We start from the raw sequence: 10,437 nt of genomic DNA on the forward strand, positions 1-10,437 counted from the left end.
ATATTGTATTCCTCTAAGTTTAGTATGTCATTGGATATCCTTGATGTGAATTTTGTTTCAGTTAGGCATATTATATGTGGCTCATTTTCTCTGACATAATCATTCATCTCTAGTAATTTAGATACCATTCCATCCACATTTGAGTACGTCAACTTTATCATCTTGTTTATATACTTGTCATGACATGGTTTTACTACCTTCCTCTTTTTTATTCCAACCTGTTTATGTACCACTTTCGTACCTGCAATCCTATTACTTTGTAAAAAAAATTTCTTTTTCTCCTCTTCTGATCTTCCCTCATTTTTTGTTTTTGCTTCCTCCCTCTTCTCTTTCAGTAATTTCAGTTCCTCTTGTGTTAGGCATCTTTTTATCCATACATTCTTGAACTCCTCTTTTTCCATAAGGTTCTTTGCATTTTTTAGTATCTCCTCCACAGTGTTTACACTCTGGAAAATCACCATTAGAGGTCTTGTCTTGCTTTTCTCGTATTTCCCTTATCTTTTGTGTTCCTCTATGTCTTTACTACAGATTTCCTCTGATACTTCTTTCAGTAAGCTCATTACATTTGCCATCTCCTTTTTGTCTCTTGTGATCTTGTTTTTTACTTCTTCCTCTTCTATACCAGTGATTACTATAGATTTGTTTATATCTAATGAATCTCTGACTAACTTTAGATTGTTTTGGATTATTCTTTTCACTTCCTGTTTAATGCTTTTTTTCCTCCACTCTTGCTTCTAAGTCTTTCTTTACTTTCACCATTTCAGCATACGTGGTTTCCACATCATTTTTGTAGCTTTGCACAGCTTCATTCACCTTTGTTATCTTCTCCTCAATATCACTGCTTTGGTCTATCAGACTGCTTACTTGCCTAATTGTCTCTGTATCGTTTTTGAACTCTTCCATAACACTCTCGTGATTGACTACTGTACTTGCCATTTCACTCATTTTCTTCCTAAGTGTACTCAGTTCCACTATTATTTCACTGATGGCTGTGTCTTTCTTGTTGGCCTTCCTTCCTAGTTTTTCTATTTCTTCCTTTCACAAGTGCATCTGCTTCTTTATTTCATCAATTTCATTTTTGAAAGCCATTTCTAGTTTGTGTACACGTTCAACCAGTCTATTGTGCGTCTCCACTTCAACCAGTTCTTGGTAGAAATCATCATCTTGCTTTCTACCTTTATCACTTTTCTTTTCCAAATTCGCTTTACTAAAGTATGTGTCCATTTTGCAATACTAAAAGCACAGAGTACATGTACTTACATACCCCGTGCAGCTGTAGTCTAAACAAATCTCAGCTGACTGAGCGCATTCTTTTGCCTCTTGGTTCTCTTTTCTGTTTGTACAAGTCTTGTTTATACTTCTTCTTATTTTTTTTCTTTTAATAATGGAAAAGCATTTAGTCTAACCTGGTACAGAGCTTGACTCATATAAAGATACTAATTTAGGTAATGCCACTGGCCGTGCTGGTTCGGAGTGCCGAGGTCGCACGTCTCCTATCTGTGACTCCCACGTGTGTGTGTGTGTGTGTGTGTGTGTGTTGGGCAGGGGGAGGGTTGTGTGTGGAGAATTGTTTGCGTGAAGTTGCAGAGAGCTCAGAAGAAGAGCATTAAACTGTAAAGGAATGAAAAACATAGACAGTGTGGGAATATTCTTAGTGGACATAAGCCGAAAGGTTGCTGGACAGAGGTATGAAAAATTTTTGTTGAAAGGTGTGAGAGGGAGTATAGGGAGTCCATGAGGGAGATAATGGAAAAAATCGAGAGAGAGAGAGAGAGAGAGAGAGAGAGAGAGAGAGAGATTGATAGATTGATTGATTGAATAGGAAAACTAGTGCCAGGCAGCAAAGGCCATATGGCATTGAAGAAGAACTCATTGATATCGGTCAGGTAAAGCAATCATATGGAGAAAAGCATACGGATACGTGACAAAAAGGATATGAGAGCGGTAACCGAAACGTGGGTGGATTCACCTAGAAGATCAGCAAGTGAATATGAAAGGCATAAATTATCAAGGAAAGGGAAATCACGGTGACGCTCAGCAGAGTATTGAGGGCAGGCCAGTAGGAGATGCTCTACAGTAAGTAGAACCTGACAGTAGGAGCAAAGAGGAGGTACTCCACCAGCCATCAAATAGCCATGTGTAAGACGGGTATGGCCTAAACGCAAACGTGCTAAAGCTGTCTCCCACCGTCTATTAGGATAGGAGGAAAATGACCAATGCGAAACAGTGGGCTTAATGGAACGCAGCTTATTATTAGTAACATGGGACCACTCCAATTGCCATCGATGCTTAAGCGACAAAGAGAGAGATGGATAAAAGTCACCTACTGGGAGACAGCTGGAGGATAATGTGTTAGACGCTGATGACCTGGCCAAAGAATCCACCTGCTCATTTCCTGCAATACCAACATGGCTCGGAACCCAACAAAAGGTGACTACTTTCTTCCTGGTAGCAATCCTGTACAACCACTCCTGAATTTTAAGAACAAATTGGTTGGCTGCGGGAATGGTCTGGAGGCTAAAAAGGGCACTAAGGGAGTCCGTGAATATAACAAAAGATGAGATCTGTGAAGAAAAAATATATCGAACAGCAATCAAAACAGCAATAATTCTGCACTGAAAATACTAGTAACATCAGGGAGACGGGATTGATATGAACTATTGGGAAACGAAACTGCAAACCTTGTGCCACCAGAGGATTTCGAGCCATCTGTATAAATGGGTGTGGCTGACAAATGACAAGACAAATGGTGATAGAAGAGAGATCGTAGGTGAGACGGGGAGGTAGAGGATTTTGTTGCAGGGAGAACAGAGGGACATATACTTGGGGGTGGAATAAGCCACGGGGGAAACGAACAAAGGTGATATGGAAAAACTCGAGGAGGAGGAAGAGATAAAGAGCGGGACAAATCATCTACTCTATGTAAAAAGGAGTACCGTTGGTAGAAACGTGTCCGGAATGGATTGGATGGAACGGATGTAGAAAGAAAACCGGACGAAGAATGTTGATTAAGTCTGGAATAATAACAAAGGGTCAGTTCATCACGACGATGCGATAAGGAGGGCAAACCAGACTCAGCATACAAGCTCTGAACAGGAGTGGAACGGAATGCCCCTAAAGCAAGACGAATGCCTTCGTGATGGATTGCATCCAACCTGCGAAGAATGGTAGGGGATGCAGAGGCATAGACTTGACAACCATAATCAAGAACAGAAATAACTACGGTGAAATGTAAACGTAGGAGTAGAGTGCGATCAGATCCCCAACTGAGATGGCTCAGTGTCCGCAGGAGTTGAAGTCGTCGAAAGGCAGATGTTTTCACGGTAGCTATATGTGAAGATCAAGTCAACCGAGAGTCAAAAGACAAACCCAAGAATGTAGTAGTAGGATGATATGGAAGAAGGGTGTCATATAGATATAGTGATGGCTGTGGAATAACACGCCGTCTGGAAAACATCATAGCTCGTGATTTAGATGGCGAAAAGCGGAATCCATGAGAAGTTGCCCAAGTCGACACAACACTCACAGCTGACTGCATACATTGACCGAGACGAGAAGGGTCAGCATCAGCAAGGTAAATTGCTAAATCATCTACATATAGGGAAGCAAGGACTCTAGGAGGAAGAGAAGAGACAATACCATTTATTACAACAAGGAACAAAGTTGTACTCAGAACACACCCCTGTGGAACGCCCTCCATCTGTGGAAAGGTGGCCGATAAACTGCCAGAAACACGCACCCGAAAGGTTCAAGCTTTCAAAAAATTGTCGAGAAAAGCACCCATATTACCAACTACTCCAAAATGGACTAAAGTACAGAGAATATGATGCTTCCACATAGTATCGTATGCTTTCTCAAGATCAAAAAAGACACCGAGAACTGATTGCTTACAACGAAAAGCCTGACGGATATAAGACTCTAGCTTCACTAAGGGACCTAAAGTACTACGCCCCTTACGAAACCCATATTGAAAATCGGAAAGGAGATACTTAGATTCTAAATACCACATCAAACGAGCATTGACCATCCGTTCCAGTAACTTACCAAAGCAGCTGACAAGAGCAATAGGTCTGTAATCCTGTGGAGAGTGACCGGTCCTACCAGGTTTTAAAAAGGGAAGCAAATATGCCGTGCGCCAGGCATCAGGGAACTCACCATCTGTCCAGATCGTATTATAAAGTGACAGGAGAAAAGATAATGCTGGTCGGGGTAGGTGTTTTATCATTTGGTAATGAATACCATCGGGGCCTTCACAAGTATTGCCACAAGACTGGATCCCAGACAAAAGCTCAGACAGAAAATGGGACATTATATAACTCCGCAGATGATAGAGTAAAACACACTGGGGTACGTTCAACCTCGTGTTTAGAGCGATGGAACTCCCGAGAGAGATGGACTCCCTTGCTGATCTCACTGAAATGGTCTCCCAGTATATTTGCAACCCTAGAAGGATCAGCAACAGACTCACCATCGACATGAAGTACTGGAGCTGATGAGGGAGAGTATTTGCCTGAAATTTTGTGAATATGATTCCACAGGACAGTAACCAGCATGGAAGACGTGACATTGGACACATAAGACGACCAACTTGCCTTTCTGGCAGCCTTTATTGTCCTACGCAAAATGGCACCAGCCCATTTAAATGCAAGGAAGGCAGATTGGCGGCCTGGAGTATGCATTCTTCGTCGGTACATTCTCCATCAAGCCCTTTTGATCCGAAGGGCTCTAGTACAATCAGGGGACCACCATGGAACGCATTTGGATGCAAAGGGGCTTGTAGCCTGGGGAATGGATTCCAATGAGGCTGCCAGCACCAAGTCAGTAAAATAGGCAACTATATCATTTACGCTTGGGGCGGAAGAGGGGACTAAAAGTGAGTGGAAAAATGAAGAGAACTCATCCCATTTCGCACGGTCAAAACGCCAGCACGGGGGACGAAGAACAGGTGAATAGGATGAACTAGTGAGTAAAATGGGAAAGTGATCGCTAACCAAACAGGTATCCAGTACACACCAGGTAAAATCTAAAGACAGAGATGGTGAGCAAAGAGAAATATCAAGACAAGAAAATGTATGAGTGTGAGGTTCATGATGTGTAAATGAGCCAGAATGAAGAATGTGGAGATCGTGATTAGACAGAAAAAAAATCAAGTAGGCGACCTCTCGTAGAAATGGCATTATCACCCCATAAGGGATGCCTGCAGTTGAAGTCGTCCAGTAGCAATATAAGCGGAGGCACAATTGATAACAGACGTGAAAGCTCGGGGAAATCTATGGGGAAGGAAGGTGACAAATAGAGTGAAATAATAGTAATACAGCGATGGAAGAAAACCCTCACTATAGTGCACTTAAGTGACAAAGAAACTGAAGAAGGTTCATGGGGAACTGTACTGTGAATGAGGATCGATGATTCAGAAATCGAAGAAGGTGTACTAATGAAAACATAACCTGGGATTTGAGCAGGAGGGATGGAAAGATGGGTTTCTTGGAGACACACAATCAATGGGCAATACTTGGCAAGGAGGCATCTAAGTTCAAAGCGATTCATATTAAAACTTCGAATGTTCCACTGAAGTACGGATGCCATAATAATAATAGATATAATAAAATAAAATCCAATAAAACAAATATAAAAGCACTAAAAAATAAAGGTAAAACCAAGGACATCAGAAACTAATTGTGGAACACAATAACCAGGGAGGGGCAATCACAATTCGCGACAGGATAGTATGGGGGAAGGAACAGAAGTGGGGGAAGGCAAAATGACTGGAGGAGCATCATTGGGAACAACAGAAAGAGAGGGGGTTATCGACGGATTAGGAGAGGGAGGAACAGGAGTAGGTGGTAGGGGATCTGGCACTGGATGTACCTCCACACGTCTGCATGACCCGTGGAGAACACCCCAAAACAACTGGTGTTGAGGGGAGACACAAATTTTTAGTAGAACTTCTGACAGATGATATCCCCATACTACGAGTAGACTTGGTGGGTCGAGAAACACACACAGGCGGTGAACACTGCCGTTTCAAACTGTTTAGAGAGGGAGGAGGTGTTGTCCGGGAAAAATCAGGTTGCAAGCGAAGGGCAAAGGACGAGGATAAGGTAGGGTGAAAATGAGGGATTCGAGTAGTACCAGAACGGTGGTTAGAAGGCTGTTTACTGGAGTATGAAGCAGGGGAAGGGGGGACATGGGGAGGGTGGAGAGATTGTTTCGGTGGAACAAACAAGGATCGACTGAATGTGGCAGGCTGAGCATGAACTCCGTTGGTGGCCATAGGCAATTGGCCATCTGTAGACAAGGTCGGTGAGGTAGAAGGTGGAAAATTCTGGGCAACGGGCGAAGGGGTCGAGGGGACAGTTGTGGCGACAGAGGAAGTCAGTGCTGGTACATGTGAAGCTGTACTAGGAGCACGGGTCGAGGAGCAGGTAGGGGTCCTGACCGACCAACGGATACGGCCTGCATACGTGGAACAATCATCAAATCCCATTCTTCGGACAATCTGGCAGGTCTCCCTAAGTGACATTGGATCACGGGCACGAGTACGAGAAACCTCGCACTCAAATAGGTGGGACAAGAACGTATGTAGGCGGGATGACCACCTCCACAATTGGGACAACGACATGCAGCAGCAGGGCAGTCTGCTTCGGCATGATCAGGCTGAGCACACCTGGGGCAAACAGCCACGGAGCGACACCACTTACTGGGATGGCCATAGCGCCAACATGATCGGCACTGTCGAGGAGAATCAATATACTCTCTCACTGATAACTTAATGCCACCAATAATCACATAGTCAGGGAGAGATCGTGAATCAAACGTGACCTTAGCTATATTAACTGGACATGTACGGTTTCCTCTCGGTGGAATGGTGTAACATAGGACAGACTGAACATCATGCCTCAACTCCTGAAGGGCGGCTTGGATATGTGATGAACAGTCAGAAAATTCCCTGTCACCTAATCGTACATATGGGGGGACAGCGACAGTACCAACAACAGGATTTAGGTGTAAATCCCTGGATGCCAGAATGGGAGCACCAGTGTAATCTAATAAGGTAGTCATGGCATCAGCTGGGCTTTATTCTGAACAGTAACTATACGAGACCCATCATGTAGGGAACGAAAAGTCACATCCTTCCCAACATGACAGAGTAAAAGTAGATGGAACTCCAAATCATCTGAGGCCAGGGAAGCATGAGGGGGAATGTTGAAATATTTTGTCCAGTTCTGGGGGTCAAATAACGAAGATGAAAATGAATGACTTTTTTTTAGATAAAATGGAAGGAAGAATGCGTGAGGAAAAAACAGTAGCAGTGGACTTTGGGTGGTGGAGATTTGAAACAGAGGAGCTCGGTGTCGAGGCAGAGAAGGGTTCGTAAGGTTGTAGAGTGGCAATGTTGGAAGGGTTGGATACAGGGGGAGCAACTGAGACAGTGACGGCGGGTGTAGTATGGTAGTCGGTAAGCATAGTTGATGTAGTAGGTAAGTGTTCATCAAGAGAAGTGTCCATAAGCGGTTCAGAGGTCGTCAACGAATTAGGCATGGGAGGTAGTGGTAAGGGGGCCCCTCCCGAAGCCCCTGCATTCTCTGCTTCGAATGCCAAAATGAGGTCTGACTAAGAGAGGCAGGCAGAGACGTCCACACCTCGCCAAGGCTCAGTTTGGACTGAGAGAGAGAGAGAGAGAGAGAGAGAGAGAGAGAGAGAGAGAGAGAGAGAGAGAGAGAGATAATGAAGGGTGAGCTTGAGAAGGTGATGTAAATGTCAAAACAAAATGGAGGATTTTACAAAGGATGTGAGGATGGCAGGTTGATAGAGTAAAGGATATCTGAGAAATATCAGGACATAGATGAGTTGTGAGGATTAGTTGTGAAGCAGTTTATTACCTTCGTGACTTTTTTTTTTCTGCCATATCTTTTTCGTTTCCACATTCACTTTTATCCTTTCCTCCCCTCCCTCTCAATACCCCTCCTCTATTATTTCCTTTTTCCTCCCTATCATCTTCATATCCATTTTTCTTTCAATCTTTTTCACTTTCTCGCCTTTCCCCCTCTTTTTCCCCTTTTCCCTTTACTTTTCCCTCTCTTCCTAGCCATTTTCACTCCCCATCACACTCCTTCAACTTTGTTTCCTTCACCTCACAGATTTCTCACTCATTCCCTCTCCTAGTCCTCCACATGTTCCCTTCCAGCCGATTGTCGCCACCACTTACTAACGTTTCCATTTTGGCTATTATTTTTTCCCTCACTCCCTCTTTCCCCCAGATTTTCCCTCCGCTACTTCAGTTTCCACCTCCTTTACTCTGTCCATTCGTTCCCTCTTTAGTTCATATTTTCTCCCTCTCACCTTCACCCATTGTCTTTCTCGCGTATCTCCTCCATCCCTCCTTCTCCCGGTTGTTCCTCTCTCTGTCTCTGTCTGTCTGTCTGTCTCTTTCGCTCTCTCTCTCTCTCTCTCTCTGATAAGAAAGCCAGGCTTTTCTATTCACCTCAGTGCTAATGAAAAGGATGTCTAGCTCTAAGAGATGTTTTATTCATTTTGCCGCTGCAGTACTTGCAGGTACCGCCAAAGTTCTGTCCTGACTGAGGACACAACATGAATCTCTGCCAACTGAGGTTCGAGCAATTGCTTCGGGAGCAGGGGAATGCAAGGTGCTGGGATGGCAGGAAGGGGGGCCAGAGGGAGGAAATAAGCGTCCGTATGCACGGGAAGACAAGTAACCAAGATTGCCATACTCTCGATGTGATTCACTGATAAGGCTGGGCTGTGATATTTAAGACTTACAATACTATGTGTATGGTCAAGTATTCCATGAGACTGTGAGGATACTTAAATATCAGCCTTGGTATACTCGTAGTGAATTTCAGTCTGCCGTTTAGTTGTGAAGAAAACGGAAACCACGACGTGATGAAGTTAAGCAGCTTATACAGTAGAGCTATCCCAGACTGCCACCAACTTCAATCACAACCTTATCACCCTAACCTGTCCTATCGCTCCGGTACGGCCTGTGGACCCTCCAAAGAAACGTCGCCTGTGGCACTTTGGAGCAGCAGATTGGGAGGCCCTCAGGCAGTACTTCTTTGATTTTCCCTGGAATGATTATTGCTTCCTTGGCCGGGACCCATCTGGGTGTCCATTGCGCATTACGGAGGTTATTCTCTCGGGCATGGAAGCATACATTCCTTTCTCATATCCTTTGACTAATGAACGAAAGCCTTGGTTTAATCATGCTTGTTCTAATGCTGTCTGCAACAAGGAGAGGGCCTATAAAAGGTACCGGAGCCAACCCACCCCTGAATCACATCTTTTATACGCTTCTGCCCGGAATCGTGCTAAGTCTGTTACTCGCTCTGCTAAAAATATTTTCATCTGTACAAAATGCTCTCAACTCTCTAGCTGGAATTCTTCCCGCTCCTTCTGGCACCTTGGCTAAAACGTTTCTGACAATTTTACCTCATCATCCTTCCCTCCTCTTTTCTACTTTGATGGTTCTGTAGCTATTTCTTCTACTGATAAAGCTGATCTCTTCGCTCAGGCTTTCTCCTCCAATTCCTCCTTAGACGATTCCGATGCTGTTCATTCATCACTTCCCCCCTCTAATTTTCTCATGGCTAACATTAAAATTTCTTCAGCTGATGTATTTTCTGCCATCACAGGCCTCAATACTAATAAGGCATATGATCCTGATGGAGTCCCTCCTGTTGCTCTCAAGAACTGTGCTTCTGTGCTTACACCCTGCCTAGGCAAACTCTTTCGCCTTTGTCTATCAACTAGTAGCTTTCATTCTTGCTGGAAATTTGCACTCATTCAGCCAGTTCCAAAGAAGGGTGACCATTCCCAACCCTCTAACTATCGTCCAATTGCTTTAACATCCTGTATCTCAAAAGTTTTCGAGTCTATTCTTAATAGAAAAATTTTAAAGCATATTTCCTATCACAACCTTCTTTCTGATCGTCAGTATGTGTTCCGTAAGGGACGCTCCACTGGCGATCTTCTCACCCACCTTTCAGACTCCTGGTCATCCTCCTTTCGGGACTTTGGCGAAGGGTTTGCCATTGCACTTGACATCTCAAAGGCTTTCGATGGAGTCTGGCATAAATCTTTAATTTTTAAACTGTCCTCTTACGGTTTCTATCCTTCTATCTGTGCCTTCATCTCTAGCTTCCTTTCTGGTCGTTCTATAGCCTCTGTTGTAGACGGCCATCGTTCTTCTCCTAGATCTATTAACAGTGGTGTTCCTCAGGGCTCTGTCCTATCATCAACTCTCTTCCTTTTATTCATCAATGACCTAAGCGGTACATCTAACCCTATCCACTTATAAACTGATGACTCCACCCTTCACCTTTCCATTCGATTCCCACTACATCAATCTCAGCAGTTACTTCAACAAACAAGGGATGAGGCTATGGCACACCTAATGTCTGACTTGGCTCGTATCTC

This window comes from Coenobita brevimanus, chromosome 52, assembly GCF_032717465.1.
Source record: "Coenobita brevimanus isolate Jiangsu-jjx chromosome 52, ASM3271746v2, whole genome shotgun sequence".
In the NCBI taxonomy this organism is placed as follows: domain Eukaryota; kingdom Metazoa; phylum Arthropoda; class Malacostraca; order Decapoda; family Coenobitidae; genus Coenobita; species Coenobita brevimanus.